Raw genomic sequence first — 18449 nt, 5'->3', positions numbered from 1 at the left:
GGGGGAGGAGGGGGGGTCCACCGCCAGTTCTCTATATGGCGAGTTGGTGCCTTGCTGCCATGGAACGCACCTTTCCCGTAGATCATTCCACCTCTTCCTGGTGTCGTCCCTTGTTCTTGGATGCTGTCCCATGGCATTCACCTGGTCCACAATTCTCTGCCATAGCTCCATCTTCCTTGCAATGGACATTTGCTGTACCTGTACTCTAAACAGCTGTGGCTCTAACCTGACTATTTCCTCCACCACGACAAGCAATTCCTCATCTGTGAAACAGGGGTGCCTTTGTAGGGACATGGTTGTTGTGTGGTGTGTATTTTGCAGTGCATGTTGAATAATGTGGTGGCCACTTGCGTTGTTAACAGCAGCCACTGTGGGTGTTGCGTGTCATTTCTCCAGCCGCGTTGAGTCGATCTCAAAGCCACGATGCAGGTGGAACGACGATTTTAGCTGCGAGGCCGGCGGTGCATCGTTTATCAGCTGTTGGGTGGGTGGTACATTGAAAGTCTCCCCGCACGGCGGTCTTTGCGTGGATTTCTGTCCTTTTACACCAGTTGCAATTGCAAGGGCCCAGAGACAGGTAAGGGCACCACTTGGCAGGGGGGACTTTCAGCAGAAAGCCCAAGTGCTGGCAGTAAGAAGTCTTTGTTGTCCCTGAGACTTCAACACCAGGAGGCAAGCTCAGTGCAAGCCTTTGAAGATTCTTCACCAGTATGAAGTCACACAAAAGTCAGTGTTTGTCCTCTCTCAGGCAGAAGCAGCTACTGCAGGCCAACCCAACAAAGCACATTCAAAGGCAAAGGGGCAGTACTCCTCGTCCAGCTTCTCCAGCTCTGTTCCTTGGCAGAGGCTCCTCTTGGTTCCAGAAGTAATTTGATTTTCAGGGTTTTTGGATGCTCTTCTTATACCCCTTTCTGCCTTTGAAGTAGGCCTACTCCAAAGAGAAGTCTCTGTTTTTTTCAAGATCTTGCCCAGGCCGTGCCCCAGACACACACAGGGGTTAGAGACTGCATTGTGTGAGGGCAGGCACAGCCCTTTGAGGTGTAAATGACCACTCCTCACCCTCCCCTCAGCCCAGATGGCCCATCAGGATATGCAAGCTACACCCCAGCTCCGTTTGTGTCACTGTCTAGAGGAGAGGTGCAAACAGTCCAACTGTCAAACTGACCCAAACAGTCACAGACTGACTTAAGCAAGAAAATGGCTACTTTCTAAAAGTGGCATTTTCAAACACATAATCTAAAAACCAACTTCACTAAAAGATGTATTTTTAAATTGTAACTCCAGAAACCCTAAACTCCATATTTCTATCTGCTCCACAAAGGAAATGTGTGTTTTTATACTATTTAACGGCAGCCCCCATGTTAACCTCTGAGAGAGATAGGCCTTGCAACACTGAAAACCGAATTTGGTAGTATTTCACTGTCAGGACATGTAAAACACAAAAGTACATGTCCTACCTTTACACTGTTCCCAGCCCATGGGCCTACTTAGGGCCTTCCTTAGGGTGCTTTACATATATAAAAAGGGAAGGTTTAGGCCTGGCAACTGGGTATACTTGCTAAGTCAAATTGGCAGTTTAAAACTGCACTCACAGATACTGCAGTGGCAGGTCAGAGCCATTTTTTCAGGGCTACTAATGTGGGTGGCACAACCAGTGCTGCAGGTCCACTAGTAGCATTTGATTTACAGGCCCTGGACACCTCTAGTGCACTTTACTAGGGACGTACTAGTAAATCAAATATGCCAATCATGGATAAGCCAATGTACACATATAATTAATACAGAGAACACTTACACTTTAGCACTGGTCAGCAGTGGTAAACTGTCCAGAGCAAACAAAAACAGCAAAGACAGAGTCCAACACACAGAAGCAACTGGGGAAGTAGAAGCAAAAAGTTATACCAAGCCAATGATGTCAAGTCTAACACGTCCCTCCCCCCAGCTGAACGTGTGGAACAAGTACCCAACCTCATGGGAGTTCTCATCACTAAGGCGGAAGAATCTAGTCAGACCATCAGCATTGGCCTGGTCGGTGTCAGGGCGGTATTCCACCATAAAGTCCATTCCATGTAGGGAGATGGACCACCTCAACAATTTGGGATTTTCACCCCTCATCTGCATTAACCATCTGAGGGGCCTGTGGTCTGTCTGAACTCAGAAGTGAGTCCCAAACAAGTAGCGTCTTGGCTTCTTCAGTGCCAAGACCACAGCAAAAGCTTCACACTCAATTGCACTTCACTTATGTTCCCTGGGAATTAATCTCCTGCTAATGAAGGCTACAGGTTGATCTATGCCACCTTCATTAACCTGTGAGAGTACTGCTCCAATACCATGTTTTGAGGGATCAGTTTGCACAACAAATTTCTTGGAAGAGTCAGGTGACTTCAGCAAAGGTGCTTTGACCATGGCAGCCTTCAGGGCATCAAAAGCTGTCTGGCAAGACTCAGTCCAGATCATATTTCTGGGCTGCTTTTTGAAAGCTAACTCAGTCAAGGGAGCAATAATTGTGCTATACCCCTTGACAAACCTCGTATAGTATCCAGTGAGAACTAAAAAGTCTCTCACCGCAGTCTTGGTCTTGGGGGGGGCACCCAGGTCAGAATGCTTTACATTTTTGGCTGTAGGGGTGCCACCAGTACACCACAGAATCCTGCCCTATTTGACACTTGCTTGCCTTAATAGTTACATAGGTGTTGCAGGTGTTCCTCCCATATGGAACTAAAGACAGCAATGTCATCCAGGTAGACAGCACTGAAATCATCCAGTCCAGCCAACACCTGGTTGACCAATTTCTGAAAGGTGGCATTCTTCATCCCAAAGGGCATCACCCTAAACTGGTAGTGCCCATCTGGTGTGGAGCATGCAGACCTCTCCTTGGCCCCCTCAGTCAGGTCGATCTGCTAGTGCCCAGAGGTAAGATTAAGCATACTTAGGTACTTGCCAGCTCCCAACTGGTCAATGAGCTTATCAGCTCAGTGGATGGGGTGCGCATCAGTCTTAGTGACCGCATTGAGTCCCTGGTGATCCACACAGAGTGGCACCAAGAGCAGCAGTCTTGGGGGCCAAAACCACAGGGCTGTCCCAAGGGCTGCTGGAAAACTCAATAACCCCCAACGCTAACATTTTAGAAACTCAATCTTTAATGTTAGCCCTCACCCTTTCAGTCACTATGTAAACTTTGAGTTTAACAGGAGGACTGTCCCCAGTGTGCACATCGTGGGTACACAAGTCTGTGACCGCTGGGATCAGGGAGAACAGGGAGGTGAACTGACTGAACACCTGGTGACAGTCTCTCTGCTGTTCTGGAGTCAGGAAGGGGGAGAGAAGCACTCCCTCCACAGACCCATCTTTTTCTCCAGTGGACAGGAGGTCAGGTAGAGGTTCACTGTCTTCCTCCACCCCATCAACTGTTGCTAGGAGCATGGACAATTCAGTCTGCTCAAAGTGTGGCTTGAGCCAGTTCACATGTAGGACCCTCAAGGGGTTGCTGGGAGTCCCCAAGTCTACCAGGTAGGTGATTTCACTCTTGGGCTCAACCACCTCAAATGGTCCAGTCCACTTGTCCTGGAGTGCCCTAGGCTCCACTGGTGCTATCACCCACACTTTCTGACCAGGTTGAAACTCGAACAGAGTGGCATTCTGGTCATGCCACTGTTTCATGCCAACCTGGCTTGCTTCCAAGTTCTCCTGTGCGAGACTCCTGAAGCGGGCAGACTGATTTGTCAGAGCAAACATGTAATTGAAAACATACTGGGAGGGTTTACTAGGGGCTTTCTCCAAAGCCTCCTTCACCAGACTCAAAGGTCCCCTCACAGGGTTGCCATACAACAGCTCAAAAGGACGAAAGCCAAGTCCTTTTTGAGGCACCTCCCTGTAAGTGAACAGAAGGCATGGCAAGAGGACATCCCACTTCCGCCTCAAGGGCTCTGACAGGCCAATTATCATGCCATTCAAGGTGTGGTTAAATCTCTCAACCAGACCATTACTTTGGGGGTGATAGGGTGTGGTGAACTTGTACTTACCCCACACACCTTCCACAGAGACTTCATATAAGTTGATATGAAGTTGGTAGCCCTATCGGACTCAACATCCTTGGGGAGCCCCATGTGGGTAAACACCTCATCAATATGTGGTCCACCACAGGGGCAGTGATCGATCTGAAAGAAATGGCTTGGGGTACTGGGTGGCATGGTCCACCAAGACCAAGATAAACCCGTTGCCCATGGCTGTCTTGGGATCCAGAGGCCCCACAATGTCAATACCAACCCTTTAAAATGGGGTACTAACCACAGGGAAAGGTTGTAGGGGGGGCTTGCATGTCCTTCCACTCTTGTCACTTGCCTGACAAGTTGCACAAGACTTACAATGAGGATCTGAGTGCCTGCGCATTAGGGGCCAGTAAAAGTGAGTGACAAGCCGTTCAAAGGTCTTGTCCTGCCACAAATGTGCAGGTAAAGGCACATCAAGACCCAGACCCAGTAGGAAGGCTCTGAAGCGCTGGGGTACCACCAGCACATGGGCTGACCCAGGCTCAGGAACCTTAGGCTCGCTATATAGGAGGCCATCCTCCCAGTAAATCAAATGTGATCCATGCTCCATGCCAGATGCCTGGTCTGTCGCCTGCCGCTGCAAACCCTCTAGAGTAGGGCATGTTTTCTGTGCCTCACAGAATACTTCCCTGGTGGGGCCCCCCTTCCTGCTGCCACTATGACAGCTCAGGGACCTCACACAGTTCAGCCCCCTGTTCCCCTGTAGGGTCCAGGGCCTCGCCCTCAGGTTCAGCCTACTCCTGGACCTTGGGAACTTCTGGGGCCAGTTTCCCACGCCCCTTGCCCTTCCTCCTTCTGGCAGACACCTGGGCCACTCTCTCACACTCCAGGGACTCCTGATCACCCTGACAGAGTGCCATAGACCAGGTAGACACGCCTACCCAGGCAGACCCAATATTTCCAAGTGTTACCTGCGTTCCTCCTCTTGCCAAGGAGAATCCTCCATGTCATTGCCAAGCAAACAATCTACAGGCATGGTTGGACTCACAGCTACCTTCAATGAACCTGAGACCCCCCATTCGAAGGGAACCTGCACCACTCTGCACAGATGCTGTGAGTTGTCCACTGCAGCCACTTGGTGAAGTACACAGGGATCTACCTGTTCTTCAGACACCAGGTGACTCCTCACTGTAGTCACACTGGCTCCTGTGTCTCTCAGAGCCTCCACCCTCTGTCCATTGATGGTCACCCACAGCCTGTACTTCTTAGTATTATCAGGTAGGAGTGTCCTCTGGACCATCTCACTGTCCCCTATTAAGAGAAGGGTCATCTCAGCTTGCCCCCACCCATCTGGAACCAACTCCTCCCCAAGCGCTCTACTGGCCAAACCCTGTGACTGAGCACCAGTGGGTTCCAGTGTCCACTTGGGATATTTGGGGTCCCCCTCATGTGACCATCCTGATCACATGCAAAGCACTTGCGGGGACCCTTCTCTGCAGGTTTCTCGGTAAAGACCTATGGTTTCTTTTATACTGGGGGCTGGGATTCTTTATCCTGGGCATTAGGTTGGGGCCCATTAGAGAATTCCCCCTGTTTACACTTACTTCCCCACTTTTTCTGATGGGGACTCTGCCCACCCTTGGCATGGTCTCCCCCATATCTCTTTTGGACCCTGGTGCTCTCCCAACGGTCCACTTCCTGCTCAAGCTTCCTGGGGTCAGTCAGCTTGCTGTCAATTAGATGCTGGCACAGCTCTGGAAAACATAAATAGTAGAAGTGCTTCCAAGCAATTAAATTGTAAAGCCCCTCATATGTTGTCATCTTACTGTCCTTCACCCAGCCATCCAGTGACCTGCAAAAGAATCAACACATTCCAACCATGTTTGGTATTCCTTCTTCTTATAGGACCTGAACTTGTCCTTATACTGATCAGGGGCGAGACCATACCTTGTGATCAGGGCATCCTTCATGATAGGGTGGGTGAGGCCCTGGAGATCCCCTAAGGATGTCAGAGTATCCCTCCCCTCTACCTCAATTGCTTCCACAGACCCGCCCCCCAATGAGCTTCAGGGACGAGATTCATATGGAGAGCAGACGAATACCTCTTAAACCACAACAGTATGTCATCCTCCCTTTTGTAATCCATCACAATGTCCTTAGGAATATGCACCCTCCTCTCAGGCTGCACTTTGTTATGGCTGCCACCATCCCTACTAGACTGGCTCCTTTGATCCAGGTCCCTCAAGCTGAGCTCATGAGCCAACAGTAACTTTTTCTCTTCTATGGCCATCCTCATTTGCTCCAATTCCAACAGGTGAACTCTCTCTGTCTGTCTGTCCTGCCAAAAATGAATATTCTTTTTGAGAGCTTTCATTGTCATGCAGTTAGAAAGTATCCTTATTGAAAGTAATAGTGGTGGGATAATAGTAATATCAATAAGATCTGTGGGATCACACGTTGGAATGACTTGCCTGTTCTTTTCTCTGGATCATCCTTTTAAGGTTGGGGGTGTACTACTAACTACATGCTTTGGAATGGTTTGTGATACCTACCTCAAAAGTGTGTCACAGGGTTCAATGGCTGTGGATGCAAGATATTTTATTTGTTATATATTTTCTCTTACTTCTTGAGAAATTATAAAAATGAGAAGGTCTTAGTCCCATAAAAATTATGGTAAGTGCTCTTAAAAAATAAAATAAGGACATATTTTCTGAGTTCTCAAAGAGCAATAAAGCACTTTTAAGTTATTTGCTATCTTTATGTTTTTTATCCAGTTGATCACTTGAATATGTGATACACTTAGGGGAGAGGATGTGGAGTTACGGCCAGAGCTGCAGACTTTTCAACTGGGGGACCAGGTTCGAGTTCTGGCATCAGCTCCGCATCCTGTGCAATGGGATGAAAAATATTGCACACACCTCCAACGGCTCTTGGCCTCAATCTATCCTTACGATAAAGGTAGCCACCATATTTCAGCAGCTTATTTGCCCTTCTTAATTTGATATATACAGCTTGTCTACCTGTAGCCATTATTGTTGATTCTGTTGACAAAAAAGAAACAGAAAAAAGTAGTAGTTGTGTTTTATAATAAGGTGTGTCATTTTTGCACTCTGTTACTTTCCCTGTTTGAAAAATAAATACAAATTGTTGTTAATTTTGGCTTCCTGTGGAATAAATGGACAGTCTGGATACCCTGTTGAAAATGTGAAGTTGCATTGTTTGTATTATTCTTTCTTCCTAGAGAAACATTATTTTGCTACGGAAGGAGAAATGGAAAGTTGAGATTTATTTACCTGTAGTATGGTCTGTCTTGGTACTTCAGGCGGAGCTCCACTATTTTAGAAATGTAATTGTAATAGGCTGCAGGTGATTTAGGACTTTTGCTGTTGGGGGTTTTCTGTTTGTGGTTAAAAAAACATGATACATGGTATTAGTTTTATAACCTTTGGCATTGTTTACCTTTGGTTTGTCATTTTTTTTATGTTCACTTACTTCTAATACGGTGTTGACTTCTGATGATTTTTGTTTGTTAAGGTGTGAATTTTCTAGCTATTCTATGGATTCAGACTTTCTGCTCGTGGAGATAGCAAAGTATTTTTGCACCAACTTAATGTCCAGCACCTGCCCTGAGGGACACCCCATTAGAGGTAGAATAGTATGTTTGTCCCCTGTCACTGTTCAGCACCTGCCCTGAGGGATGCCCCCAGCAGAGTTAAAATAGTACATTTGCCCCCAATCACTGTCCAGCACCTGACCTGAGGGGCAATCCCAGTTGAGTTAGACTACTAAGTTAAAAAAACACTTTTAAAAAGTTGCTAAATATTTAGTTCACTTACAGGAAAAAATGTACTTGACAATTAATCACATTACAGCAATTGACTAGAGTACAATATAAAAAGTTTTTTGGATGAGATGTCAAAATCTGAAATAAGGAAAACATCTATTAATATTTAACTTTCTGAATCATTTGGTAGTGCTGTGGATGTGTTTTGTATAAATCCTGTATTTACTTTGCCTGGTAGATGGCAGTGTGTCCTCAGCAAACTGCCACTTTCCTGAGAGAGTCTGAGAGATGTGTTGTCACGAGCGATGTCAGAGGTCACACAATGGTTGAGCCATATTTGGGGTTTAGACAGCGTTGTTTAGGCTTGCATGTTTATGGCATTAATCGTTCCATCATATAACCACTGAGAAAACCAGGATAGCATAATAAGATTGAGATGTGGGCCCTATTTCATACCTAGATCCTATGTGTACAGACGTCATCATGCCCAGTGGTCCAAGTGAAGGTACCTCTTGAAAGAGAGAGCGGGCACTATGTCACACCAAGGGCATTATGCATATAATCTGTGCCACGCCTAGCATTCCAAGTGGACAGCAACCCAAACTACTGTATTACATCCAGGATCAAGCATTCTGGCCTTGTTACACCCAGTGGCCCAAGTGATCACCCTTCCCGACGCTGACAATCAAGAAAATGACTTCACAGATTCCTAGTTTGCCACGCACAAAATGCTAGGACTATGGCTCTGATGTAGTCTCTTCTCCTTGTGACAGCGGCTTCGGGATAGATCTCCACCCTGCCAATTTAGCAGAATTTTCACTCAACTGTAGTGTCTGCTCACGTTTCTTATTTGCGCACATGTGAATCCGTCAAGGTGAGTTCTCCTTCCTTTGGTCACAGTCAAGTTAGAAGAACCAATCAGCTTTTGCTTGGCTCACCAAAATGTTGCTCGAATGAAGAATTACCTTAAAAAAATAAGAGACAAGAGGCATCTAGCAACACAGGAAATGGTTCATTTAATTAAACATTACAGTTGGCAGAGCAGTTACAGCTCTGGGGTCTAAGGACTGTCTCTCACAGAACATCGAAGTAGCCCACGTTTTAAATGTTTCTCTGGGAGAAATAAACACATAAACCATTCTTTCCCTAGTGAAATATGCAAACTATTGAGAAGGAGTCGCAGATACAATTTCCATGTAGGGAATGCAGGTGGGCCTTGTCCTGGCATGGACACTATGTGGGACAGCGAGTATGTCTCCAGATGTCTGGCCTGAGTGGTGCATTGTTGCTGCGTGTGCTGTGTCCAGATTAGCAAAGTGTACCTAACTACATGTAGCATCTAACCTTATAGGGTTTTGGGAATGCAATTTGTAATTTATTGTGGCCAATCTCCTCATTGCAGTCTTGTTGGCTGTCAGATAAGAGTTACTCTACCTGTGACCTGTCAGTCATTAGCCCTCAGTCCTGGGCCTCAGAGCTGGCCTGACCACATACTCATGTGCTGGGGTTGAGAGAGAGTTCATGAGGGGGACTCCAACAGGGGTGATGTGACTTTGTTTGGTATGCAAATGCATCCTTTGTGTATAAAGGGTTCATGTTGTTGTGTGCATCGATTGATCTGATATTAACACTGTCAAGCCACACTCAGCTTTTTCAACCCTGGATGTGTTTTTTGTCTCAAGAGGAAGGTACGATTTGCACTTTATTGCTCTTATAAATAGTCTGCTTTCCATTTGTCATGATTGATGTGTAGTTAATATCATGAAGTGGCTAAAATCATGCTCAGCTGTCTGTTGTTTCCAATTACTGTCTCTGTTATTGCAATGCTATGGTTTACCTGTATCTCCCCATGTGTTTTTTCCATAAAATTTGCAATACATTTTTTTTAAAACCCCAACACAATTCAGAGGTAAACTATTTAGATCTTTTTTGAGTACTCATGTCTTCATCTGTGGAAAACTGTTACTGAATTTACAAGCAGGGTCTTGCAGCTACTTGAGGGTACCAACACAGAGAGGTGGAAGATGCACTTCAAGTGAGACACGTGTGACAGATATGAATACATATAAACCTATGTTTATATCTGTATATACTTTGTGGTAGAGTAAAGCCACAGCTGACATATGAATGATCATGCATGAATTTTTGTAGGTTAATTGGCACATTTTGCTGCACCTGAGCACAGTATTTGACATTTTGCTAATATTCTAAACTATAGATATTGCCTTTAGAGAGAAGCAAGCCCTTTGAATAAAAATATAAAGGAGTTTCTGCAGCACAGGAACAATGCTGCTTGATAAATTGCTGAATCATGAATGCACACACCACCTCCTTTGAGAACTCACTTCTTCTTAACAGTTATGAGGCCTCATTATGAGTTTGGCAGTCTGTGGACTGCCATGGTGGTATTGGTGGTTGGACTGCTGTCACGTTGGTGGTTGGACCACCATATTACGAGTTATTGGGACCTATGGATCAAAGACCGCCGCAGTCCTGCCAGCACCACCAGGCAAAACAGACCACTGCAGTCACGAGGATCCACAAACAGGCCATCAGAGACCGTGTTTCCACCAGATACATTATGAGGTTGCACACTGCCAATGTGACCATGGCAGTCCAACCACCATGTACCAGTGGGTGGAAATGAGGACTGTAAAGGGAGATACTCACTTGCAGGCAGCCTCCTACGTCCTGTGCTGTCATGGAGCTCATCACCCACATCCTGCTGATGCTCATAACCATCAATGGAGCACAAAATTCACGCCACTGTGGATGCAACTGACCGTAAGTACACACACCTACCTGTGTCATTAGGCTCAACAACAGATCACATTTATTTAGAGGTCATGTTATTTGCACCAAGTACAATTGTCATTGTGTCCCATGTTGAAATTACACACAAAGAAGGACTTACACACACTAATAAAACTCCCCCTTTGGGCAAGTAACTCACACACTGCAATGCAACACTACATAAAAACACATGTGTTATCATCTCAGGCACAGGGGAAGTTAAGTCTACACAAGATTTTGTCACACAACACCAACAACACACAAGCATCACATCTGCAAATACAACTCACACATTCACATTCCTCACATGCCATGGACTGTTGTCGCATTCAACACACATATGTATGGATGTTGCATGGAACCCAAAAAACACTCCCATTAAACAGTCCTCCAGTATAGACATGCATCATCTACATTGCAATACAATCGATGGTCAATGGGATGCACAATAGACAGAGAGACAAATATACAAAGATCACTATGCAAACAACACCTGCAGAATACGGATGGGGGCATCTGGAACACTTAGGGAAGGAGGCTGCACTGGACCACATATCACTTTGCACGTGCCCCCATAAACAACATTTGCACAGGGACTGGCCCTGAAGGTATCTAAGGGACAAACAATACTAGACCCAAATGACATGCCTAGCTGCTCAATGTGGAAGTGCAAGTCAACAAAGCACATCCAATTCCATGGGACATACCTCTATATGAATTATCTGGAAGGGACACAAGCTGAATGGACACATGCAGTCACATGCAAACAAAGCTAGCACAACTGAACACACTCCATGTCTGCACACACAAAACTCAAGCCGTCACACATTAGATGAATCCATAATCCACATCAGGGAGACAAGTTTAACAAAATACATGCTCACAATTGACAACACAAGATGGAATACCTACCATAAGAAACAGGACACAATCATATGACACCACCATTGCATGTACACCCACATACCTATACAGTCAAGATATACCCTTGTCTTGGGGGACACCAGCACTGCCTACACAGTCAGATACTGCCTGCACTGTCAGACACTGCAAACACCAGCAAGCAGGTTGAAACACACACACATTTAGGCACACAACACAAGTCACTCAGGTTAATCATAAAGGTAGAAAAGGAATTGCAGGACAAATGTATTCCCAAAAAAAACAACTGTAAAGGATTTATTGAATGTAATTTTCTGAAAGTCCATGGCAATTTGCCAGTCCACATGATAGTGCTGTCACTTGACTCCTAACTACTAGGGAACCTCCTCAGGAAGGGGCATTAAATGGGCAGGCAGGCACCTCAGGGATCATCCTTTTGGTGGTTCGGACTTGGAAGGGTGGGTCGGATTTGGAAAGGGTAGGTTTGGGTTTGGGAGGGATGGACTCTTTCTTAGGAGGGGTGGGCTTCTTCTTGGGGGAAGGGGTGCTTGCAGGGGAGGCAGATGAGACAGAGAATGACTTGGAGGTGGAAGGGAGGGGTTGGGAGGTGGGTCAGGGCCTCTTGGGTTTGGGACAGGGGTGGAGGGAACAAGGGAAAGGTCCCTGTCAAAAAAAAACTTTCTTAGGTACACGGAGATGATCAACATAAGAGGTGGAGATTTGACTATCTGTTGTGATGTTACCTGTGGGTATGCTGGATATAGTGTGTTATGCTGGGGGTAGTGGAGGTATCTGGGAAAGTGGTAACTGATGTTGAGTCTGTGGGAGTCTGATGTTTGCTTGCATGCTGGTGTGTTCTGTGTGTGTTTGTGTCTCTGTGGGCTATCTTGTGTGTCGAGGTGGGTGAACACGGATCATCTGTGTGCTTTGGGAATGTAGGGGAATAGGGGATTTGAATCAGGAAGAGGGAGGGGGAGGGGGAACGGATGGTTTTAGGGTGACTGGCTGCCATCAGTGTGAAGGCCAAAGCCTGAAAAGATCAACTGGGCGGAGAGCAACAGGAAGGGCAGTGATAGAATGGGGGCTGGCAGACAAAGATGGTATAGGGGTATACCTCAATGGGCCTGCCACCACTAGGGTGTGTCCACTGGAGGAAGAATATGATAATGAAGAGGATGTTCGACAGTCCCCCGTGTTACTCCCTTTGCCCTCAGGCCACTGGGTCCTAGTACCAGTGGTGTCTTGATCTGAGGTCCTGTGGCCAGATGCTTCCCCACTCAGACGTGCCCTGTGTTCTTCCCTTGCCGGTGCTGATGCTGCAAAGTCAAAGAGAAATAGGGTCACCACATGTCCATGATCACACTTGAACAACAGTTCTGATTAGCATACTTTACCATGATGTCAAATAGGCCCCATCAAAAACTTCACTTATGCATATCATATGCATGCATGCATGCCATCTGAACTGTCAACAGCTGCTCACATGAAATTCAGAATCTCAGTCAACTACAATTGCATGGCTGAAGTTGTGTATTCACGTTAAACATTCAGCAAGTAGGAAACCTCATCACTCTCAAAGCTGTGCCTCATGGAGGGGACCTCAGTTACATGTTGCCATACAATAGTAGGCCAATACCAAATGCATTTCCACAGATCCAACACAAGATCATGCACATATCTCCTGTCACAACATAATGACCCAACAACATAATGACCCAAAATCCTGCCATGTTGAAAGCAAAAATATAATAGCCTGGCAAAAGTGACATAGACATACTCATGGTACACTGGAAACAGTTCCACTATGCATACTTCATCAAGTGATATTTGTCCCAAAATAGTCATGGGGGAATTGTTAATGTTGTTCAGATAGGCCACATGTGTGGCATGTGAATGGACATTGTAGACATTGTGTGCAATATGTCAGGGAGAGATGTCCCCAAAATCTGCAACACAAAGAATCAGCAAGCCCCAACGTAATCACAACTAATGTCTGGCACCTCTTACAATGACATACTCTGAGTAGACACCATTAGTTTCTTGGATGTTGGAGAGGCTGCCCATAAGGCCTTCTTTTGATGGGTGTTGACCTGCATGGATACAAAAACAAATCAAGGTATTATAATCTCAAGTTTCATCATAAATGGTTGAGTCTCATACATATCAGTTACATCAAGCCAGGACTTTTCTGTTTGTCAATACTTCCCATGTGTGACACAGACAACCCAAGTACAGGGAAACAATTACAGACATATATATCTCCATCTGCAGACTAACCCACTGCCCTGCTCTTGGCCTACAATGACTAAGCAAGCTTGCTGACATTAGATAGCCAATGCTCTAGCAACCTATATTGTGACGTGAGACACAGTGAAACACTACACACCTATGTGGCTTCTGAAGGGTAAACTCCTTAGACATGAATGGACCAACACATTCAAACTCAGTAAGAATGACTCACTGCATGCAGTGCCTATAGGCAATTGCCAGAGTACAAACTCCAACATTACACATTAGTAACAATGAAGGGGCTGGCATGGTGGGTACAGAAAGTGTCTTCCCTGTCCATGTGTGGACATGTGGACTCCCAAACGCAGACTCATGCCACTTCAGAGGATGGGGTTATGTGCTATGTAGCTGTACCACAGAACACTCCTTTGGACATATGTGTCCATCCTACAGCGATGACATCCAACTAACAGGGGCATGCATTTTACAATTTCTGCTATGTGACAAAGCTACTGACTCACATATCATGGCCTCCCAGGATTCAACAGACTGTATGCACTGTGGGATTGTCAGTCATGCAATACACCGTAAAGGACAAATATGACCTGTGGGAAGGTGACAACAGAGCTGTGGGAGTAAGGGACCTGCTGTGAGTGTAAGATACACATTGACAATGATGCTAAGTGCACATTTGGACTAGATTAATGATTTAACTCTGTACCAATTCCTAATCTAGTCAAAGGAATGAGGCATTCGTAGAGGGTTGTGCATCAGAGCCTCATGGTGGATCTGCTGGTGTACAGGGAGTGGCACAGTGCCACAGCTGCATAGCCACAGTGACTCTCCCACAGCTTGGACTATGTACCATACTGGGAGATACATGTGAAAGGCCCTGGTCTGAGCTGACAAAACCTACATGACACTCCATTCCCATCACTTCCATGCATAACAGATCATCATGTATCCAACAGCGATCTGCCATGTGCTGTGTGTGGCAACCTGAAGGGCACAGTGACTCATGATATGCCTTCCCCAAAAGAGCTTAGCAAGGGCAGATGTGGTTTGAAAGATCTGTGAGACTATACAAAATGCTCACATGACTCTCAAGTGACTCATACAACATGCACACACAGCTCATGCTGTCATGCACATACATGTCACCTGACACTTACAACAATCATGAGGAAAAAGATGACTGTGGATGGCTGTAATGTCTCCGTACCCTTGTGCTTCCAACACAAGGATGATCTAGGACCCTAAAAACCTCACACAACACAATGTGAACAAACTTAACATATGGTACTGGCAGCCAATACCATCCTGTTGATACCACACAGACTGCAAAAACAGGCATAAAAGTAGTCAAAGTGGCACATATAGGCACATTCTAGCCTGTGAGGAGGGAAAGGGTGGTGAAGTGCAGAGACAATTGTGCACTTGAGAGACTCACCAGCTCATCTGGTGTGTCATACAGTTGTTCATATTGTAGTAGAACCTCAGTAACTAGCGTCACCAGGTCCTCTGGAGAGAAGGCAGGGGACCTATTGCCTGCTGGACGTGGCATGATGCTCCCAAAAGTGGCACACAGCAGCTCAGATCATAGAGGTCTTGCTGGCAGCAGTGTCAGGAGTAAAGTGAGTGAATCTGCAGAACATGGCGGTCACATCCACCACATGCATGGATGTCACCACCGGCAGACACACCCATTGGTCCACGACCGCCACTAGCAACAATGTTAGCATATGGCTGTGTCTGCCACGGTTACAATCGCCTAACACCATGACAACTTCTGCCCAGAGATCATGGGCGGTTCCTAATGTCCAGTGGAGTAAGTCAGGCAGCTGCCATTTCTATGGGCTGAAATGCTGTAGTGGGCTTGATGAACTCACATCATTGAAAAAATTGATGTTTAATCTCACATATATGCTTATCCTGTCTTGCCATGTAGGTCATTCTTCTCAGACAGCATTGTAATATGTTGCAGGGCACAGATGGTTTTTAACAGTTGGGTACAGTCCACCACCGCCAATGGTCATTTTGGTAGTACGGCTATCCAGTCAAATTTCGAGGAGCAATTCTGTTGCACATCTTTGAGTTTGGTCCATATACATTTTGTGACCACATATGTGGAAAACCATGGTGGCCACATGTGAGTCTTGTGTTCTTTGCAGCTGTGATGTGTGCTGGTTGCCATGTCTATCCATTGAGAGATGCCTTCCAACATGCTATCATTGGCATTCATCATGTATGTTGCTGTGGGCACAGTGACTAATGTTAAAAAGCATGTCTTATTATACATAGGTACCCAGGAAGAGGGAGGATGCAGTAACCTCCTGTCTACAGTCCACTACCAGACCATAAGACCATAGAAGAACGATGCACCATCCTGCTATACTGGATGAACAGGCAAACAATAGTGGACTTATGCCACCCGTTGAAGCCAAATCTGATGCTAACTATTCGTCATCCAACCAGCAGACCACCCATTGTACAAGTCAAGTCAATATTCCACTTCCCAGCCACAGGGTCCTTCTAACATACTGTGGCCCTAACTGCTGGTATGTCCCAACCTATGTTCAGTCTGGTGTTGAAGGATGTCCTCTCAGCAATGTTGAAAACCTGGACAGCTATATCCAATTTCCAGACGGGAGAATTTAGCCCATGTGAAGGCTGACTTTTATGGTTTTGCATACATCCCACATGTGGTGGGGGCCATTGATGGCACACATTTTGGCTTGGCCCCATCGCAGGCCAATGAACAAGGACTTCCATTCCATCAACGTGCAAGTTTGGCGGGTCTCTACATTTCACAAGTCTGTGCCCATTATCCAGGTTCAGTCCATGATTCTGTCATAGTGCGGAACATCATCATACCTCAGCTGATATCACAACTGTACCCAGGTAAGGCATGGCTGGTTGGTACGTAACATCTGTCCCGTTTGTGTGCAGGCAAAGTCTGGCACTACAAACATGTGGTGAGTGTCTCATTGTTGCACATATGTACTATTACTTAACAGGAGACTCTGCATTTCCAAACCATCCTTGATTGTGAACACCAATAAGGAATCCAACTACGCCAGAGGAAATCCCCTTCAATGAGGCCCATGGAAGAACAAGGTTGGTAGTGGAGCAGGTTTTGGGGCTCCTGAACTCCATATTATGGTGTCTTGACTGGACTGGTGGAGCCCTTCTGAACCCGCCCGGAAAAGTGTGCCAGATCACTGTGGCATGCTGCATGCTTCATAACATTGCCCTGCAGAGGAATATCCTCTACATCCAAGAGGAGGGGGAGCCTGCAATGCCACCTGTTGAGCCCCCTGAAATGCCAAGTGTGGATGACAGTGGTGAGGAAGGAGTTGACTTGTGGGAAGATCTCATCAACAACTATTTTTCATGAGTGTAAGTATGTCGTGACTGTGACTGAACAATGAAATGTAGTTGCTAGTATGTGTGGAGTTCAGTGTTTTAGCAACAACTAGGGAGCTGATACTCTGCAGTAGTCAGCCAAAGGCTGCATGAAGAGTTACCTTTTAACATATCACAACCTTGATGAAGTTGTTTTGTTTGTGTCAGTTTCATTGCAGTGTGGTTACATTTTCAGATGCTTGCTATTTGATTTGCTTAATACTTTTGTTTACAAGTCTAGGCTCCTTGTTTTGTCTTTGTACAGGTACCTTCACTATGACATCCTCATGTGGGCATTTAAGAGTTGTGACACTGGCAGGCAACCGATGCTGTTCTGACATGCAAAGTGGACATGGATTGTTCTAGGTAATGTAGGTCACAAATTTGGAGTGTATGATACCTGTGCCAAGCCAGCTTGCACACTGTTTGGATGGAAGGTCTGAAGTGCATGTTGGACTTGTTTTGTGTGCTGTGTTGGGCCAACTTCATCATGTGTGTCATCATATGGGTAGTCATCAATTGCAAGCAAAGCATTAACCCTTCACATTGGCTAAACCTAAATGGTGTAGGAGGCTGGCCTGGCTTGTAGTGGGTACCAGAGGTACTTACACCTTGTGCCAGGTCCAGTTATCCCTTATTAGGGTAGAAGAGGTGTTTCTAGCAGCTAAGGCTGATAGAAGGTAGCTATGGCAAAGCAGCTTAGGCTGAACTAGGAGACATGTAAAGCTCCTACTATACCACTGGTGTCATATGCACAATATCATAGGAAAACACAATACACAGATATACTAAAAATAAAGGTACTTTAATTTTATGACAATATGCCAAAAGTATCTCAGTGAGTACCCTCAGTATGAGGATGCCAAATATACACAAGACATGTGTACACAATACCAAAATTATGCAGTAATAGCAAAAGGAAGTAATGCAAGCAGTGTAAAGTTACAATAGATTGCTATAGGAGCACATAGGTATAGGGGCAACACAAACCATATACTCCAAAAGTGGAATGCGAACCACGAATGGACCCCAAACCTATGTGAGCTTGTAGAGGGTCGCTGGGACTGTAAGAAAACAGTGAGGGTTAGAAAAATAGCCCACCCAAGACCCTGTAAGGTAGGTGTAAAGTGTACCTACAACCCCCAGAGAGCACAGAAGTCGTGATAGGGGGATTCTGCAAGGACAACCAACACCAGCAATGCAACAATAGTGGATTTCCGGACCTGAGTGCCTGTAAGACAAGGGGACCAAGTCCAAGAGTCACGACAGTGTCGAGAGTGGGCAGGAGCCAAGGAAATGCCAGCTGAGGGTGCAAGGAAGCTGCCACTGGATTGAAGAAGCTTGGTGTTTTGCAAGAACGAAGAGGA

The sequence above is a fragment of the Pleurodeles waltl genome, chromosome 12 (genome assembly GCF_031143425.1).
Source record: "Pleurodeles waltl isolate 20211129_DDA chromosome 12, aPleWal1.hap1.20221129, whole genome shotgun sequence".
NCBI lineage: Eukaryota > Metazoa > Chordata > Amphibia > Caudata > Salamandridae > Pleurodeles > Pleurodeles waltl.
This window is presented reverse-complemented; position numbering follows the sequence as displayed.